General features: G+C 38.0%; 1 protein-coding gene across 2 annotated transcripts in view; it reads right to left on the minus strand.

The window, feature by feature from the left end:
- The window catches only part of plekhg3 (pleckstrin homology and RhoGEF domain containing G3), a 92,224-nt gene that overhangs the window by 67,326 nt on the left and 3,026 nt on the right, over positions 1-21,872 (minus strand). The window contains exon 2 of one of the 2 annotated variants that reach the window (XM_067384693.1): positions 12,719-12,804. The exons of the other annotated variant lie outside the window; for it this stretch is intronic. The gene's annotated coding sequence lies outside the window, so the exon portion shown is untranslated. The remainder of the gene's footprint in view (positions 1-12,718; positions 12,805-21,872) is intronic. 2 annotated transcript variants of the gene reach the window in all.

The following is a 21,872-nucleotide window of genomic DNA, read 5'->3' on the forward strand; positions in this document are numbered from 1 at the left end:
ATGTAAGAAACAATAGTTATTAATTTAGTTAATTTATCTATATCAGCACTGGAGTAAACAGTGATGTCATCATCCAGCTCAGTTCAGTTCACATACAATGGTGTCAATGCAGGCAGATCAAAACACTTTTGAATATCAAATGTCAAGTGTCCCCAAATAAGCAAGCCAAAGGCGACAGCGGCAAGTAACCCAAACTCCAACAGGTGATGTCAGGTGGCAAACAGGTGTCAAAAATGGAGAAAAAAACCTTGGGAGAAACCAGGCTAGTTAGAAGGCGAGAGGAACTTTTTAATAAGCCTGGCGCATGCGCGAGCGGCGACACGGTCTCTTTGCGCGTCCTTAGCTGTGTTTGTTTGTTTTGTTAAATTGTTTTACAATTCATTAATATCGGCGGTCAAAGTAAGTCTTTTTACTTAGATAGATGAATGTTCAGGGCTCAGAATGAAGCTGAATTTAGTTATCTTGCTGGTGATTTTGATCACTTATGCGGCCGGTTACAATCACTACATGCATAGTGACCAGGGAGCGGGAATCACCTACACACGAGACTTCCTGCTAAATTTTAAATCCCCTGCAATGCGATTTCATCCCTATGATACATCGTTGTTACCACCGGAATGTGTCAGAGGTAACAACGTCAAAGCAAGGAAACGTGGCAGGAAAGGAGGAATCCGGGAACGAGTGAAAAGACAGCCCTACAGATAACCACTTCCAACTGTTATGTTCGGCAATGTCCAAAGCCTAAGGAATAAGGCAGACGAGCTGCTGGCCTGCACTCAGTACCTTACCGAATACCGGCAATCCTGCCTTATCTGCCTGACAGAAAGCTGGCTCACTGAGACAGGCTCTGATTCATCGGTCGAACTAGAGGGCTACATGCTGGTGAGGATGGGTCGCAACCAGAACTCCGGGAAAAGGAAAGGTGGAGGTGTGTGCGTGTTTGTCAATAATACATACTGTAACCCTGGCCAAAGTGGCCATATTACGATGAAGCATCAGATCTGTACGAAGGACATTGAACTTTTAGCGCTTTCCTTAAGGCCTTATCATTTGCCAAGGGAAATACACCAAATCAGACTGTTTGTTGTGTATATTGCGCCCTCCGCCGATACATTGGTGGCTGCTACTACGATTCATGAACTTGTAACTAAAGCGTAGGAAGAGGCTCCCGACGCAGCCAATTTTTTGTTAGGTGACTTTAATTCATGCAGTTTGAAGGAACTTTTACCTAGTTACCAACAATATGTCACCTGTTCAACGCGCAATAAAGCTTGCCTCGACCTTTGTTATGGAAACATCCAAGATGCATTCTACTCTAAGGCCCTGCCCGGTTTGGGGAATTCAGACCATAATATGATTAAACTGATATATGATATACTGATATATATATATATATATATATATATATATATATATATATATATATATATATATATATATATATATATATATATATATCAGTTATATACACCAATATATGTGTCCCGCTTTCGACGTGAGAAATCAAAAAAGGTGAAGGTTAAATGCTGGACCACTGCTGCTATTGAGGCACTTCAGGATTGCCTGGAGTACACAGATTGGAATGTAGTGACTGATAATGTCAATGATGCGGCATTCGCGATATCGGGGTATGTACAATTCTGTGAGGATACAATCATCCCCCGAAAGACTGTTAAGATGTTTTCTAATAATAAGCCCTGGGTTACTCCAGAGTTAAAGCAACTTTTTAATGAGAAAAAGCGTGTGTTTAAATCAGGAGGAAGTAGAGAAGAGAAAAAGATAGTGCAGAAAAAGATTAAAAGTAAAATAAATGATTGTAAAGCAGCATATAAACTAAATCTAGAAAACTTCTTTAAAGGTGATGTCAGGAGAGCTTGGCAGGGAGTCCAATCTATTACAGAATATAAGCCCAAGAAGCATTCAATGGTAGCAGAGAATAATTTTAATATGGCAAATGAACATATATATGATTTGATATATATGATTTTTAAAGCTGAACAGAATGAGATCATTACAGAAATAAGAGACATGAAGGGTACAGATATTGAGATCCCCATGGACGAGGTCAATTTTTATTTTAGACGTGTAAATCCCCGTAAAGCTTGTGGACCTGATGGTATCAGCTGCAGGACACTAAAGGTGTGTGCTGATCAGTTGGCAAAGCCTTTCCATAGGTTGTTTCAGCGGTCATTAGATACAGGCGTTATTCCCAGCTTATGGAAACAATCTCTAATTGTGCCCGTGCCTAAAAACAATAGACCTAAGGAATTTAATGACCTGCGTCCTGTTGCCCTTACCTCTGCAGTTATGAAATGTTTTGAAAAAATAATTTTAAAACAACTTCTTCAAGAGTTTTCACCCCTTTTAGACCCTAATCAATTTGCATATCGTGCAGAGAGAGGTGTTGAGGATGCACTGCTATCTTTGATTAACAGCATTCATGAGCACCTTAAACATGCTCAGAGCCGGGTCAAGATTGTGTTCATTGATTTCAGTAGTGCTTTTAATACGATCCAACCCCACTTGTTGGTGAGAAAATTACTGCACTTGGGAGTAAATCCCCAAATGATTTTATGGATCTATGACTTCTTGACAGATCGCAGTCAGAAAGTCAGATTTAATTCCTCAAAGTCCTCAAAAATGATTAATGCAGGGCACCACAAGGGTGTGTTCTGTCGCCTATCCTATACATTATATACTAATAATTGTCAAGCTTCCTCTCCATCTCACACTTATTTTAAATATGCTGACGACACAGCATTGGTTGGTTTTTTAAAGTCGGACATTTCTTCTGTGTGTGGTTTTCAGAGAGAATTGCAGGGTTTCACTCAGTGGTGTTCTGAAAATTTTCTGGAAATCAATGTGAAGAAAACAAAAGAGATGGTTATAAATTTTAGCAAAAAAAGTATGATAATTCCCCCCTCTAACATCAATGGTGAATTAGTGGAGAGGGTCTCAATGTATAAATACTTAGGAGTTGAAATTGATTCTAAATTAACTTTTAATGAATGTGCACTGAACAAAACTAAGAAACTGCACCAGCGGATGTACTTCCTTAGGAAATTACATAATTTTGGATTAGAAAAGCACATTCTTGAAATGTTTTATAAAAGTCTACTTCAGAGTGTTCTGTCCTTTGGCCTCATCTGTGTGTTTGGCAATATGCATGTTAAGGACCAAAGGAAACTGCAGCGCATGATTAAGATGGCCAGTGGAATCATTGGAATTGACCAGGTGTCGGCAGCTCAGTTGTATAATGAGCTTATTTCAAAAAAGACTGACCAAATTCTTAATGACCCTACTCACCCTCTATATTATAAATTTGTGAGAAGTAACAGGTCAACTGGCAGAATTTTACAACAGAGAATTAGAACAGAAAGGTATAATAAATCATTTGTCCCTATAGCGATTAGATTGTATAATCATCTAGCACATCATAAGTAATTATAGTTTTGGTAACACTTTACAATAACAGTACATTAATAACCATGAACTAATGCCTAAATTAATAGTTACTTCCACATGAACTCATGATTAGATAAGATATGAACTTATCATGAACTAATGAAAAATTATCCTTAACTACGACAGGAGTCATAAGGATTCATGCATGAAAACAGCAGCCTTAACTACGCATTAATACATGTTTGATAATTAATGCATTAATTAACATTTAGGGGTAAACTAAATAAATCAGCCTCCATAAGAGTAAACAAGAAGTACTCTGAATTTGAATTAAACGTGATTTAATACTGTCATAATTTACACTGTAATATCATAATCTGCCATCTGCAGCTTTGTGACAAATAATTGCAATGGCACATGATTATTTAGCCATTAATTACATAGATCTGTCTAATCAAATGTGGAAAATAGACTAACTACCACTAATAAATTTAATTTGATCTAAACTGTTTTCTGATTTTTACAGTTCATTTATATTTAGTCATAGATATATAGTCATAGTTTATTCCCGGAACTAAAGTATGTAGGGTTTGTTTCTGGCGGGACACTCATTAGTGGCGCACGTTAGGTGTTCTCTTGCCGCGTTTGTTGTGTTGCTGGCATTTTAAACCAGTAAATGTTGACTGCTTTGGTAAGCCGAATTAATAATTAAAGACATATTTACATGTATGTTTTATTGGGATTTTCAGGAGGTTATGTGCAGTTATTAACTGTATTTGTATTTTTGTCATTTAAATGTATATGCTTTGATTAGCATTAGCTTGTGGTCGCGTGCTATTTTACATGTAAATGTGCCTTATTTGTGTCTTTACAGGTATGTTTATGGCTTGCTTTCAAGTCCATATATGTTTAATTATATAAATAAAAATAAAATACAAATACTTTTTATTTTAGTTTTTTTGTACAGAAACAGAAACTGTTTAGGATGTAAAGGAATAAGGATGGCACTCTATAGTATTTATTCATATATTAGTTAATGATGTGTGATATGTGCATCATGTCATGACTTTACTTGAGGGGGCACAATCATAATTAACTAATTATTAACTAAGCATATACTAACATCAACTAATGGTTGGTTAATGTATACTTATGTCATGACTTTACTTGAGGGGGCACAATCATTATTAACTAAGCATATACTAACATCAACTAATGGTTGGTTAATGTATACTTATGTCATGACTTTACTTGAGGGGGCACAATCATAATTAATTCACTGTTAACTACTTACCAAATTCAGCTCATGATTATCATTAACTTACTATCAAACACACATGTACTAACAGTATTCAGCCCAGTTAAGTGATGTTGTGTGACTTTTCAAAAAGTCAGAGAATGGAGGTACAGTATGATCACGGCCTGCGTCTGGATGGAGAGTGATCTTCTGAATCTGATACCAGCAAACGCTCCCTTACCTTAGTTCATGTTTCCTGTTTGGTTATTTTTTTGGGAACCGATTCCTCAGGAACTGATGTAAGTCACAGTAGTTTTGTTTGATAGGAAAGAATATCACAAAACAGATTAAGACCTTTTAAGATAAATAGTGTATTTAGTATTTTATATGTTTGATAAGGAGGATAAGTGAAAATAATGGCAAACTAATCCTGTGCCTTTCAGTGATGTTTATAATGAAGCTGCTGATGTCAGTAGTTTAAATTCTGACAATAATTGTTTAAATTTATTTCAAAGTCCAAATATGTATTATTCCTTCTTATAGAGACTGTTTGATTTAGTTTACCCTAAATGTTAATTAATGCATTAATTATCAAACATGTATTAACGCATAGTTAAGGCTTCTGTTTTCATGCATGAATCCCTATGACTCCTGTCGTAGTTAAGGATCACTCTTCATTAGTTCATATCTTAACTAATCATGAGTTCATGTTGAAGTAACTATTAATTCAGGTATTAGTTCATGGTTATTCATGTACTGTTATTGTAAAGTGTTACCATAGTTTTAGTTACTTGTTAATATTATATTTTAATGTTAAATGTTGGATTGTAATTCTGTATTTGTAATTTTTGTTTTTGGTGATTGCAATGCAGTTTGGCCAAAATAAAACAAAAAACAGTTGCCAATTGTATGTTTGAAGCAAAAACGGTCTAATTCCTGTTGATGGCCAGTCGACCGAAGCATGTCCATGGTGTTTCATTGATTGGTATTTTGTGTTAATTGATCCTTTGAAATCCTGTTTAATACTGTCACCCTGACTGGGATCCTGACTACATTTGTCAGACAAATATACTGCTCTGATTTCAGTCATCAGATGAATCTCTTTGATTGGGAATCTGTTACTGGATTTGTCGGTCATTATTCAATTAATTAAAAAAAACAAATGCCTCACACCATGGTAAAATGGAGTGCAGGTGGAGGAGTACGAATTTAGAGGTTGGGGTGCCTGGAAGAATAGTGTCTCTAACTACAGATGGGTTGTGAAAGCTGCAATGTTAGGTTTCAGTATATTATATATATATATATATATATATATATATATATATACTGAATATTAATTCAGTATATTAATTTATATATATATATATATATATATATATATATATATATATATATATATATATATATATATATATATATATATATATAAATTCAGTACAGGAGCCGGACTGAGAAAAAACAAACCTATGAGAGATCCTGATATTCCCTTCACAGCATAGCAGTATGAATGTATGAATTTCTGAGGCCATCAGAAAGAAACTTCTATCTCCATCCTCTCACTATGAGCAATTTAAATCTTTCAATGTCATATAACAGGAAGTAACAAGACTTATCCAATCTTCAAAGCCAACAATGTGAATGTTAGATCCTTTAACCACTAAGTTACTGAAAATGGCATTTCCTGTAATCAGAACCTCTTCTCAACATTAACTCTTTGCTTTCTTTCAAAATGTTTCAGGTTGGCAATAATAAAACTCCTCAGAAGAAATCACAGTTAACTTATTATAGGCCAATCTCAAATCTGCCATTTATATCATAAATGTTAGAACAAATTGTCTTCACATGAACTATGTTCATATCTGCAGAGAAATTATATCTATGCAGAATTTAAGTCACGATTTAGGCCCCACCACACTACAGAGACTGCACTTGTTAGAGTTACAAATGACTTACTCGTATCATCTGATCGCAGCTATATCATCCTTTGATTGTTAGATCTTAACACTGCCTTTGATACCATAGATAGACAACAACATTCTGTAGGATAGGCTTGAGAATCACATTGGCATTTGTGGGCATGGTTTAGATCCTCCTATGATTTTGTGTAAATGAGGAGATGTCAGCACAAACAAGTTAGGTAAGGCCCCCTGATTTTTTCCATTGTTCTTCCCTTGGGGAACATTATCATTATCATTGATATTCTAACAACACCCAGCTTTTTATTTCTACATGACCCAAAGAGGCTCTTCAATGGAGTTTTTAACCATAGGACCAAATGCCACTACACAAAAGATGCTAGAATATAATATGTATCTCATGGTTTTACTATTGTCATTCTTTGCAGTTAAAGGGTTAGTTCACCCAAAAATGAAAATTATGTCACTAATGACTCACCCTCATGTCGTTCCAAACTTGTAAGACCTCCGTTCATATTCGGAACACAGTTTAAGATATTTTAGATTTAGTCCGAGAGCTTTCTGTCCCTCCATTGAAAATGTATGTACGGTATAATGTCCATGTCCAGAAAGGAAACAAAAACATCATCAAAGTAGTCCATGTGACACCAGTGGGTTAGTTAGCATATGTTGAAGCATCAAAAATACATTTTGGTCCAAAAATAACAAACACTACGACTTTATCCAGCTGACGTCACTAAAATATCTTAAACTGTGTTCCGAAGATGAACGGAGGTCTTACGGGTTTGGAACGACATGAGGGTGAGTCATTAATGACATAATTTTCATTTTTGGATGAACTAACCCTTTAAGAACCTGGGGCCAGATTCATGAAATATTCTTAATTAGTTTTTTCTTAACTGCTTATTTTCTTCTTATTTTCTTACTTAAAAAAAAAGAAATTTTTTTTTGTTCCAAAAAACCTTTTACTTAAGAATGTTCTAAAAAGTTAAAATGTTAAAAATCATCATAATGTAACTTAATCATCAAATAACTTAGTTATAAGTTAGGATAACCTGTCTTAAATCCCAAAGATAAGATATTTAATGAATTTATTGGGTTGTTTCAAATATTAAGCATTACAACAAAACACTACATGTAATACATATTACTAGTAACAGGAATGTTTACAAGTAATGACACATCAATCAGGAAAATCACTAGAAAGAATGCATATATGTACGATGTGTTCACTATAGCTAGAACTAGCGAGGCAGCACAAAGATACAAGACGCAACTAGCGAGGCAGCACAAAGATACAAGACGCATTCATTCTAGAGAGAAAGCAAGAAAGACGCAAATAAATGGGAATTTTTTTTTTAAGGAGTGATTAACTCCTATCAAGCCAATTGTTCCAAAAATAGTCTGTGCACTTATTATGATTAATCTGCAGGCAGTGCAAAAAGACAGGCTTTGAGGTGTTTTTTCATTCGACGAGTCTTATGAAGTTCAGTAATGCCCACCTTTAATCAAATGACAAAGCCTTTAATTTTCTTCTTGAGAAAAAAATGTAGATGTTCTTAAGAAAATATTTGAGAACTTTCCAAGAATTGCACTTAGTAACATTCTTACAAACGTCTTAGAATTTATCTTAAGAATTTTCTTAACTTCTTTCTTAAGAAGATTTTCGTGGACCCGGCCCTTGGGTGTTACGCTTGAGCTGTCTTTTAATGGTCACATTGCTAATGTTCATAGAAAGGCCTTCTTTCATCTCAAAAACAATGCTAAACTTTATTAATGCATTCATAACCTCCAGACTAGATTATTGTAATGTGCTACCGGGTGAATGTCCTGATGGCTCTATAAATAAGCTCTGGCTGGTTCAAGAAGAATCAAGAAACATCCTAACTAGAATCAGCCCAATATTATCATCTCTACATTGGCTACCACATTGTCCAGTTTTAAAATTTTGCAAATTACTTACAAAGCCTTGAATGGCCCAGCTCCGCAACTACTACAGTTGCAAAATTCTCATCTGTTAATAGTAATTTCAAAATCCACAAAAGGAGGTAGATCCTTTCCTACCTGGCTCCTAAACTCTCTAATAGTTTTCTTAGGACTGTCTAGGACTCAGATACACTATGTTGACATTATATTCATTTTTTTCTTCACTTTGTCATTTGTTAAGGAATTAAAGCAAATATATAGAAAGTTGTTTCATAGTAAAATGCAAGCAATAACTGCACCAAAAGCACACTTAGGCCTATGATGGACCTATGAAAATAAATCCATTTCCTTTGGTTCAGGACAGGCCATAAAACTAAAGGAACATTAGGATCCCACACCCAGTTACCATTTCCTTAGAAACAAATGATCCTGCCAACCAGAACACCCTTGTCATTTATCCTTTCATGTGGTCATTTGTTTGACCTGTGCAGCACTGGTCAACAGTCAGCATATGTATTTATGTCACAACTGCCAAAAGAGATTTGAGCCATATGGAAGTGAAGGAATACTGGCTTGATTGGTTTGAACTAAAGTCCACTTGTTTAATCTTAGTATAATCAAAAAGGTTTTTTTTGTTTTGTGTTTTTGGAACACAATATGGAGAAAAATGTAGATATTGCTAACATTTAAATAGTCAGTCATTATGAGGAATATCAAAGCTGACGGATCACCATTAGTTTTTTGCATTGCAATGTGCCAATGAAAAGTGTAATTGTTCATTGTTTATGGTTACCAGGAAACATTGCAACTTGTAATATAAAATTCAAATGATATGCGCTCACAGGTGTGTGTATACTGGCAAGGTGTTCGTTTGGTGAAAAAGAAGTGCTCATACTGTATGTTGTCGTCTGTGAATATTAATAAATTCAACTTTCTTTTCATCTATCAGTCCATAAAATACAACATTCCTTCAGAATGCACCTCCTCATTTGACAGGGTACACTTTAGTACTGTCCTAAACTCATGACACTAAGTGAGGTAATTTTGGTTTGACTGCTCAAACCATCACAGCAATGCTCTATGGTACCATAGATCCACAGCATTTACAATGTTAAAAGAAATTAACCTACAAATGGTTTAGTAATAGATGTCTCTAAATATTAAATTGGGATAGGAGAAAGATTAAATTTTAAAAAAGACACTTAATTTCTCTTATTTACTTCTGTGGGACTAAGCTTGCTCATCTATTATATGGCTTCACATATATGTACACATTACTCAGAACTATTCATCTGCAGTCCAGCCAATAAAAAAAAAAAAAAAAAAAAAAAACAGCCACAGCATCTAAGAACCTCTTGAAACATTTTCCTCCTCCACAAGCACAATAAATGCTATGATGCTTTCCAGTCTCCATTCATCATTTCCTTCTACTGTCTGACACTGAGGGTCAAAAGCTTTGCTTGGATCAGCACACAGCTGTGATCTAACCTCTACATGTTGAAACCAAAGCCTATTACCCCACTTTAATACTATAGTATTGTATAATGTCTAACATAAAAATGATAATCCACAAACGTCAACATCAATCTTCAAAGTAAACATCAAAGTAAAACATCATACCACAATTCTTAAAATACTTGGAATAATTTCTTCATGTCTTCATGCTCTAACTAGCAAAAATATTTCCAGTCTATCCAGACCATTTACTTAAATTATGATCATTAAAATTTTTTGACACCACAATCATGAGCTCAGTAACATACAACAATGATATGTACTGAAGGTGCAGTGGTAAAATCAGCTTGTTTAATTGTAAGGGTCAGGGAGAGAAATTGAAATGGTCAACAAAACTAAACTGTAGTCCTATTCCAAATGGATTAGTTTTGCCAGAGGAGGTAAATTTGTATTTTCAGACATACTTTCCTTTTTTCTCATCCAATTTAAATCTTGTTTATTTCCATACGTTGTGTGATGCACACATACAGAATACAAATGTATATGAAGTATATGCTGCATTTAAGCCATTTTGGAAAGTGTACTGATAATTAGGATTTGTCTAGTTTTGTGTCTTGCAAGACAACACATGCTTGCATGACTTTCACAGGAGCAAAAAGGTACATCATAAAGAGATTGCATGGCTGTATACTTGATTTTATACACCTGTAAGTAATAGATGTATGTGAAATAGTGAAATCTGTTAATTAGGAGGTGTCTACATACCTTTGGCCAAGTAGTTTACCTATTATGTAACTGTTTTGGAAGATTACACCCAGTCAATGGTTTGTTAACACCCTGGCTTAAAAGGGATAGTTCACCCAAAAATGAAAATTCTGTCATCAGTCACTCATCCTCATGTTGTTTGACATCCATAAGACTTCAAAACACAATTGAAGATGTTTTCTGTCCCTCCACTCAAAACTTTTCACTTAAAAAGTCCATTCACTTAAAACTTTTACGCTCTGGAAATACATTGTAAAAGTAATGTATATGAATAGAGGTTATTATTAAGAGACACAATCACTTTGTATGATAAACAGAGGATTTTATTCATAAACACTGAAAAACACATACATAGAGCATGTCAAATATGGTAAATGGAAGCTCTACCATACTTCAAGTATAAATAAATCTGTTCATCGTATAAAATGATCGTGTCTCTACAGAAGACATGGAATAAAGCACTTGATTACATTCACCTTGACATTCTGAATTTTCCAAAGTCAAAGTTTTGGGTAAATGAACTCGTCCCTCCTCTCACATTTTATTAAAAATATCTTACATGATTCAAAGATGAACAAAAGTCGTTTACACTTTATTTTACAGTGCTGTAGATACATTGTAATTACTCAAATAAGTACTGAGTACTATTAATTAGCTACATGTACTTACTATAGAGTTACAGTTAGGGTTAGGGTTTGGTTTAGGGTTAGTTACTTGTAATTATGCATAATTTACTGTTATTACTATAGTAAGTACATGTAGTAACGTGTAACTACGGCACTGTAAAATAAAGTGTTACCCAAAAGTCTTATGGATTTGGAAAGACATGAGTGTGAGTGATGACAGAATTTTCATTTTTGGGTGAACTATCCCCCAAGTACTGTAGGTTATCACAAAAAGCCATCATCCTTAGCCACCTTAAAGGTGAAGTGTATCATTTTTTATTTATTTATTTATTTTTTTTATTAAAATACTTTGTCCTATCCCAGCTTAATTGAGAAGTGCAAACAGAAAGCATAAACACTGTGGCTCTGTCATGCTATTAAAACACAGTTCTGTTTGTTTAAACAGCCAGACCAGCCAAACAGAGCCATTCTGAGGCAGGACTACAGTATCTGTCTATTAAGCCAATGGCAGACTAGGGGACTGTTCAGGAAATTTGTCTGAAAACAACCTTTGTTTTTAGAAATTCCCATTTCACGCCACTATCATCACAGAAATTACACCCCTCAGCTTTTAAGATGAATGACTGCAACAATGACACACTCAAACTGAGTATTTTTTTGTTCACTGAAAAGGATCACTGAAAATAATACTTTAAAACATTGTTTAGTTGTCTCTGTGTATTAGGCAGGGAAAAGACAAATAATGTTAACATTTATGCTGTAATCATTTATTATGGCAATGCAAAGCTTTGCTTCAAGCTTCAGTTAATAATTCAGACCTTACAGTAACATGTCAGTGATTAAGGCTATACAGCTATAATCATGACTTGTCTTGGTGTCATGGCTAAAGTCATAAACTTATGTTTTAACCAATAACATAGGCAATAACATAACCCATAACAAACATAAATTTATGCATGGTCATACAGCCTGTAGCTACCCTGAATCATTAATGCTTGCCTACAGCATTGGTTAGGTTATTAAAACAGATCACAATCTAAATCAAATCCAAAAAAACCCAAAAAACATTCTCCTATCATACTGTAGGGGATTTCCAAAATTCCCATCTTTTAAATCTGCTACAACGTTAATGAGCCATAAATCAATTTACTACTTTTAGCTCACAAGACCAAGGTTTCAAACACTGTGGAAGGGTATACTCTTTCCTCTCTGAAATCTGGTTTGCCTATAGTGGTTTGTTGAGGGTGACATTTTGTGATGGCGAGATAAACTCAATCTGCTCCTGTGGTTTCCATCTATTTCACCTATCCATTCTTTACATGCAGAGATAACTATAAGTTTAGGTTGACTTTCTAAAAACATACCCATGAAGTGTTGATGAGACTTACCATGTTGAAGTGACTCCTAAAGCTCCGAAAAGCAGGCATGATGTGACATGGAGACATAAGAAACTAAATCTTGTTTTCAGACTTGGCTAAAAAAAGAGGGATAGGGGTTAAATGACACAGCTGGAGAACAACAATGAACAAACAGCCCCTCACAGCCCAGTGCCAGATCACATGACAAGGCAAAGCACAGATACAAGAGGGCCTATTCTGGGAGCCTCTATGTGACACCACACTAACCTATGCATATTGACAAGAAGACACAAAAATAACAAATAGTGGCGTGCAACAAGGCAATATTTTGAAAAAAAAAAAAAAGTCATCTATATGCAATAATGTCATTACAGGATGCAAATTTTAGTCTAGCATGTAACCTGTTTATTCATATATGAACACTGATCAATGCACATACATAAAGCCAAGCTTTAAGTATGTGAATATTACGTGATATGCAAGAACAAAACTCGTTGGTTCTTGCACATCAAACAAGAACATTTGAGCTTCCTTTTACCATATTTTAATGTGCACTAAGATTAGGTGCTGCTGATCAATGCTTATATGTGAATAAAATAAATGAACTAAGTTAAATCTGTTCATCATATAATGTGATTGTGTCCCCTCAGAAGCCTTGCATTAAACTACTTGAACTTTTTAGCTCAGAATAACACAAGCACACCATTTGAGGTCTCACTCTGAAATTCTGAAACCCAAAACATCAACATGACTGCCTACACCTACATATCAACAACCACAGGTTTTCAGAAACTTGGCCTTCCCAGTCAGACGAAGTAGGACAGATAGTATTCCTTAAAGAACTAATGATAAGAGCAAAATGTGTGAATGTTGTCTGGGGTCCCCCACTTAGCAGTTCCCAATCTGATCCTGGAAAACCCCCAACAGCATGTTTTTCTAATCAAACACGACTAGTACTCCAATGCTGTCCCACATAAGCTGTCTTATTTCAAAGGCTGCGTCCTCCGGAGGTCACAATTGTTGGCAACATATGTCATCGAAGATGTCTCATTTCAGAAAAGTAAACATTATACAATTGATTTATTCTGCATGAGGCACAAATCATTGTAAGTTCTTTCTTACTTTGCAATATAATGGTTACTTTTCCAAAATGAGGCAACCTCAATGAAGTATGCGGCCGATAAATGCGACTTCCGGAGGGTGCAGCCTTAGAAAGAAGACACAACAACATATTTGTGATTGAATTTAGAGAATGTACTGTTGTGCGTGATATTTTCCACAAACCAGTTCAGTGGAAAGTTTTTATTGGTCATGTCAATCACAGTGATTGCCTAACACTGATCCCTAAACCTACCCATCACTGTAAACTTAACCAATGAAATTAGCTGCATTTCTGCTGAACAGGTTGTCACTCCTTTGACCTGGATATACTTGAACTGTGAGATACTAAGGAACTTGAAAATAATTTTCTCAAGTGTTGTTAAATGGGAACACTTTACAATAAGGTCTCATTTATTAACATAATTTAATTAATTAGTTAACCTTAATTTATTATGAGAAATATATTTTACAGCATTTATTAACCTTTGTTAATGTTTAGTTAATAAAAAAAAAAAATCAATTGTTCAATATTGTTCATGTTAGTTCACAGTGTATGAACTAATGTTAACAGATACATCTTTTGATTTTAATAATGTATTAGTAAATGTAGAACTTACAGCTAAGGTCAAAAGTTTACATACCCCTTGCAGAATATGCAAAAATGTTAATAATTTTAACAAAATAAGAAAGATAACCTGATTTTCATGATCCTTTATTTAGCACTGTCCTGAATAAGCTATTTCACATAACAATGTTTACATAAAGTCCACAACACAAAAAATAACTGCATTTATAACCCTTTCAAAAGGTACAATTTGTAACTTATTAGCATATTAGTACATAAAGTGTACATCTTAGTGCCTTTTGAAAGGGTACCGCCCCAATGAGAGCTTTTCTGAGAGTGTAGGCTATACATGATTTTTACACATACCATTCCTTATTGTGTGCCATCATGTAGAGAGTTCACTAATATTCCACAGTCTGAACAGAAAGCAGACAGCATGACAGGGGGTGTTAAGCTTCCAAGGAATTCTGTCCAGTACAGTTACTGAAGGTAACTAACAGAGGAAGTGATTTTCACAGGATAAAGACACGCAGAAATCTAAAATAAGCCCAGATAGACATCTCTCAGCATGTTTACACACAGCCATGATCACTGCTTCCAAGAAAGCTGATGCACTAGTCATGCCCAAACCTCTCCTGGAGGCCGCCCACACATTTTGGGCAAATTCCAAATGGCATTTTTGCGCCTTTGAAGGGCACTTCAAGAAGGAGACTTTGAGAAGGTGTAACGAAGGCGGGACTCAGAGTGAGATCCATATGCAAAGCTTTATTAAATGTTGAGCGTGGTCGTACAGGCATGGTCAAACGGGGCAAACAGGAACATCAGAGACAGGCAGGAATGTAGTCAGAGAACAGGCAGTGGTCAAAAGACAGGCAGCTACCAATCACCGAACAGTAGAACCAGAAAGGGATCAGAAACAGGAATCGGCACAGACAGGATAAACAGGACAAACGCTTGGAAATGTTACACTGGGAAAACAAGACCTAGCAATGAGGTGATGTGTGTAAGAGTCTTTTATAGTCCTGGTAATGAGCTGCAGCTGGGTGTTGTGATTAGTGATTAGTGTGAAGTGTGTGCAGGTGAGTGGCAGAGAGGATGATGGGAGATGTAGTCCGGGAACTGACAGGAACAGACGGTGATCATGACATAACGCCCCCCTCCCGGAAGGCGCTTCCTCGCGGCGTAAAAGGAACAGCTAGGGAGGGAGGGTGGGTGCATTGGAGACCTGCATGCAGACAGGAACGGGGTCCCCAATGCAGGTCCAGGAACTCGGGCGGCCACGGCGGGTCGGGCGGCCTGGGTAACCACGGCAGGTCGGGCGGCTTGGGTAACCACGGCGGGTCAGGGTCCATAAACGGCCAGAATAGTTCAAAGGCCGATGACGGCAGTGGCCGAGCAGGGTCCCCACCCACAAGCACCCCACCCACCCATACTGCCCCCCCCAAAAAAGTTCTTTGGGAAATCAACGGAGGCATTGGCGGGTTCATGGGCAAGGAGCTTGGGTGGCGCCAGCAGGGCAGATGGCCTGGGCGGTGGTGGCAGGGCCGACCAAGGGTGCTCTGTGGCCGTATCAGGCAGAGCGGGCAGCTCGGTGACGGCCTCCGTGGCCGTGTCAGGGAGAGCGGACAGCTCCGGGACGGCAGCGGGCTCGGGCTGGCAGACTGGTCCATGGTCAAACAAGCCTGAGTGCATTCTCCAGGCCCGCAAAACAGCCAGAACATAGAACGCGAACACAGTCCTTCTGGCCATGACGGGACTGACAGGAAGCGCACTGACTGGAGCAGACTCATTGGCTGGAGCGGATTCTGGAGGGGACTTACTGGCTGGAGCGGGCTCGGAACGGATTCACTGGCTGAAACGGGCTCTGGAGCGGACTCAACGGCTGGAACGACCCCTTTGTTCACTGACACTGTAGGGGCGGCCATCTTGCCCGTGGGCACTGGCAAAACGGCCATCTTTTCCAATGCATCCTGAGAGCTTGAGTGCGATGCGTCCGGCGAGCTTGAGAGCGTTGCAACCGGCGAGCTTGAGAGCGACGTGGCGTTGCTCTGGGCGATCAGCGGCGACGTGACGTTGCTCTGGGCGATCAGCGGCGACGTGACGTTGCTCTGGGCGATCAGCGGCGACGTGACGTTGCTCTGGGCGATCAGCGGCGACGTGACGTTGCTCTGGGCGATCAGCGGCGACGTGACGTTGCTCTGGGCGATCAGCGGCGACGTGACGTTGCTCTGGGCGATCAGCGGCGACGTGACGTTGCTCTGGGCGATCAGCGGCGACGTGACGTTGCTCTGGGCGATCAGCGGCGACGTGACGTTGCTCTGGGCGATCAGCGGCGGCGTGACGTTGCTCTGGGCGATCAGCGGCGGCGTGACGTTGCTCTGGGCGATCAGCGAAGGCGTGACGTTGCTCTGGGCGATCAGCGAAGGCGTGACGTTGCTCTGGGCGATCAGCGAAGGCGTGACGTTGCTCTGGGCGATCTGCGGAGACGTGATGTGATGTTGTTGTGGTAGCCGCCATTTTGTGAGTGTTCTCTTTAGCGGCCGCCATGACGTGATTCACCGTGGTGTCGCATTCCTCTGCGATATCCACAGTAAAAAGTGAACCGACAGTGAACAGGGCAAAGTCCAGAAATTCCGTGAGCGACCCTCGGGGACCATTGGTAAGCAAGCAGTTCTTTAATGGTTCGTTTAAACCATATGTAAAGAAGTCAATGAGGGTGTGGTCCAGCAGATCAGATAAATTAGCAATCTCCAAAAATTTCTGGATATGTGCCTCGAGAGTACTGTTACCTTGACGTAGGCTGACGAGACACCATGCCGGGTCCATGCTGAGGCTGGACATGCTCAGAAAAGCTGCTGGATCTTGGTTGGCTAGGTCTTCTGTAACGAAGGCGGGACTCAGGTAGGGATCCAAATGCAAAGCTTTATTTACAGTGAGTGTTGTCATACAGGCAGGGTCAAACGGGAGCAAACGGGAACAACAAGGAACAGGCAGAATCGTAGTCAGGGTGCAGGCAATGGTCAGGACAGGCAGCAACGGGTCAACAAACAGGAGACAGGCAGGAACGGTAACACAGGACAGGTAGACAAGATATAACGCTTGGAAATGCAACACTTGGGAAAACAAGACCTAGCAACCAGGTGGTGTGTGTGTGTGTGTGTGCTTTATAGTCCATGTAATGTGCTGCAGGTGTATGTGGCAACTGGTGATTGGACAGGGGTGTGTGCATGTGACCGGCAGGGAGGATGATGGGAATTGGAGTCCGGAACTGACAGGATGTGACAGAAGGGGTGTTTTTTAGGGGTGTTCCAAACGAAAGTGAGCAACTAAATATCTTTAGGGGCCCTTTAACTTACAAACTTACTTTTTATTTTACACTCCGGGACAGGTTTGGGATGCACGATGATACAGTGACCTCCACAATTATTGGCACCCTTATTAAATATGAGCAAAGGTGGCTGTGAAAATAAATCTGCATGGTTTATCCTTTTGATCTTTCATTTAAAAAAATTCACAAAATTCTAACCTATCATTGAAGTAAAACAATTGAAAGTGGAGGGAAACACACATTATGAAATATACGTTTTTCTCCAATACATGTTGGCCACAATTATTGACACCCCTAGAAATGATTATGAGTAAAATATCTCTGAAGTATATTCCCATTCATATTTATATTTTTTTAGCATACCAGGGTGACTAGGAGCATGAAATTTTCCAGCCATGACTTCCTGTTCCACAGAAGTACAAATATGTGTAAACACGAAAGCCAAATTCCCATAATCATTCATCACAATGGGAAAAACCAAAGAATATAGTTCTGATGTGCAGCAAGATTGTTGAGCTACACAAAATAGAAAATGGCTGTAAGAAAAAAGTGAACGCATTGAAAATCCCCATTTCTATTATCATGGCATTAATTAAGAGGTACAATCAACTAAAAATGTAACAAATCTGCTTGGAAGAGGACATGTGTCTATATTGTCCTAATGCATGGTGAGGAGGAAAGTTTGAGTGGACAAAGACTCTCCAAGGGTCACAGCTGGAGAATTGCATAGATTAGTTGAGTCTTGAGTCTCAGAAAGCCTAAAAAAAAAATTATCAAACAGCACCTACATCCCCACAAGTTGTTCGGGAGGGTTTCAAGAAAAATCCTCTGCTCTCATCCAGAAACAATCTCCAGCATATTCAGTTGTCAGACAAGACTGGAACTTCAAAAGGGACCTAGGGTTCTATGGTCAGATGAAACAAAGAAAAATAAATAAATAAAAGAGCTTTTTGGCAGCAAACCCACCAGATGGGTTTGGTGAACACTAGGGCTGGGCGATATATCGAATGCTTTTGTCACGCGCATTTCGTCAGTAAAGCCGGTTCCCTGATTGCCGCTAAATCGCCATCACCTGCTTTCAAATGGAGCGGCATTTAATAGACAGAGCCGTAGTTCACTGATAAGCCACGCAATATCGCGTTCAATATTGATATGAATCGCCGTCGATATTGAACGCGATATTGCGTGGCTTATCAGTGAACTACGGCTCTGTCTATTAAATGCTGCTATATTTGAAAGCAGGTGATGGAGATTTAGCGGTAATCAGGGAACCGGCTTTACTGACGAAATGCGGTGACAAAAGCATTCGATAGATCGCCCAGCCCTAGTGCACACATGGATAAAAAGTACCTCATGCCCACGGTTAAATATACTGCTGGATCTTTAATGTTGTGGGCCTATTTTTCTGCTGGAGGTCCTGGACATGGCATCATGGATTCTATCAAATAGTAACAGATAAAATCCAAAACAAACATCAAAACCAACACAAAAATGTGTCACTGAGCACAAATGAAGCTTCTGCCATGACCATCCCAGTCCCCTGACCTGAACCCTAAAGAAAATGAGTGGAGTGAACTGAGGAGAAGAAACACCAACATGGAGCTGGGAATCCGAAGGATCTGGAGAGATTCTGTATGAAGGAATGGTCTCTGATATCTTGTCAGGTGTTCTTCAAACTCACCAGGCATTGTAGAAGAAGACTTAGAGCTGTTATCTTGGGAAAAGGGCGTTGCAATAATTGGGTGCCAATAATTGTGGCCATCGTGAACTAGAGAAAAACATTTATTTCATAAAGAGCTTCCATTATGAAGTTTCAGCTCAAAATACCCCATAGATTTTTTTTTATTTTTTTTTTTAACTGCCTATTTTGGGGAATAATTAGAAATGCACCGATTCAGGTTGATGTCCCTTTAAATCGTGCGCTCTTCCTTCCCCAGAGCTCGCGCTTGCCTTAAACAGTGCACAAACAGCGTTTACACAGCTAATATAACCCTCAAAATGGATCTTTACAAAGTGTTCGTCATGCATACTGCATGCATGCGTCGGATTATGTGAGTATTGTATTTATTTGGATGTTTACATTAGATTCTGAAAGAATTTGAGACTGATCCGTGGCTAACGGCTAATGCTACACTGTTGGAGAGATTTATATAGAATGAAGTTGTGCTTATGAATTATATAGACTGCAAGTGTTTAATAATGAAAATAACAACGTCTCTTGTCTCTGTGAATACAGTAAGAAACAATGGTAACTTTAACCACATTTATTAAATGATTTAACAGTACATTAACATGCTAACGAAACATTTAGAAAGACAGTTTACAAATATCACTAAAAATATCATGTTATCATGGATCATGTCAGTTATTATTGCTCCATCTGCCATATTTCGCTATTGTCCTTGCTTGCTTACCTAGTCTGATGATTAAGCTGTGCAGATCCAGACATTAATACTGGCTGCCATTGTGTAATGCCTCGATCATGGGCTGGCATATGCAAATATTGGGGGCGTACACCCTGACTGTTACGTAACACTGTACAGTCGGTGTTATGTTTAGATTCGCCTGTTCTTCTGAGGTCTTTTTTAAACAAATGAGATTTATATAAGAAGGAGGAAACAATGGAGTTTGAGACTCACTGTATGTCATTTCCATGTACTGAACTCTTGTTATTTAACTATGCCAAGATAAATTCAATTTTTAATTCTAGGGCACCTTTAAGTTAAAATACACCCTCTAACAAGTATATGTGCACTCTTATCAATTGGAGGACATAACCCGCCCCGAAATTCACCTGATCGCGAGCTGTATGTTGTATATGAGCACCCATCTCTTTTCAATGTAGCTAACTTCGGGCAGCTTCATGTAATCAATGCACTCATTAAACGTTGACGGGTGAGGCTCTGACAAAAGACGGTCAATGCGACCCTGTAAAGTTATGGTACTATGGAGTCATGTACTTTTTAAACTATTTTCATATCAACTTGGATATGCTAATTTAACTAGAAACACCAGAGATCATAAAGGATAATTCCGCTATGAGTCAGGCCAGAATTACGCATGCAGGAAAAAAAAAGGTGGATCTAATGTTAAAAATGTTAAAAACATCTTTGCATATCCACTTGTTTTTTTTTTTGTCTTTAATTTTATTACATTTCAGAGATTTTTTTTGGTTTGTTTTATTATTATTATTATTATTATTATATTGACAATTCTCTGATAAGTTAATAGTTCCCTTATGAACTCTTAGGCATAAACGGAACTTCATATTTTCCTTCATATTTGGATTTTTACACTTGAAATTGTTAACCCAGGGTAATTTTAAACCAGGGGTGGGCAACTCGGGCCCCCCGAGATCCACTTTCTTGCCGAGTTTAGCTCCAACCCTAATCAAACACACCCAAACAAACTAATTAAGGACTTCAGGATTACTAGAAAACCACAGTTTGATCAGGGTTGGAGCTAAACTCTGCAGGAAGTATCTCGAGGGGCAGACTTGAGAACCCTGTTCTAAACCCTGGTTAAACTTAATTTTTATGTTTGTTTCAAGTTTCACACTGTTCATACTTTAAAAATGTATTCAAGATTTTACACTGTACATCAGTAAAACCCTGGGTTAATGTTCTTATGTGCATTTATGAGGTCAATAACAAAAAATCAATAATAAACTCTCTTCTCTAGCTTAGGCTTCTTCATAAAACCAAACATATCACCCTGAAATTCATTTAAATGAAAATTTCTTTAGTTTGAAGTACTGTCAAATCCCTTTCTTTGAACTGAGGAACATTTGTTCCAAGCAGTCCAAACAGCTTGCTGTGGTTAAGGTTCAGCATTATAGAGCCATTTTAACAATGAATCCACATAAATGGAAGGGTTAAGGAACACCAAACACCATCCTATTGTTTGTACTTCCGCTGATTGTGTTTCAGTGTTCTGGTCATAGCTCAGAAAACCTGACACAGCCAATACAAACATAAATACCACCCCTAGTCAAAGATTTGGGCATCTTTGGTAGAATTTTTGTTTCTCATGATCTTAAAGACCTTTTGATATGAAGGTGTACACTTACTGTAAATGCTTAAAATAAGTTGTAGTTAGTTTATTTGAAATGGTTTCCTTGCCTAAAAAGTGCCCAGCATACAAAGGAACTCCTTTAGAAAATAAATAAAATAATTGTTGTCCTCTACATA

This window comes from Chanodichthys erythropterus, chromosome 4 (genome assembly GCF_024489055.1).
Source record: "Chanodichthys erythropterus isolate Z2021 chromosome 4, ASM2448905v1, whole genome shotgun sequence".
Classification (NCBI taxonomy): Eukaryota; Metazoa; Chordata; class Actinopteri; order Cypriniformes; family Xenocyprididae; genus Chanodichthys; species Chanodichthys erythropterus.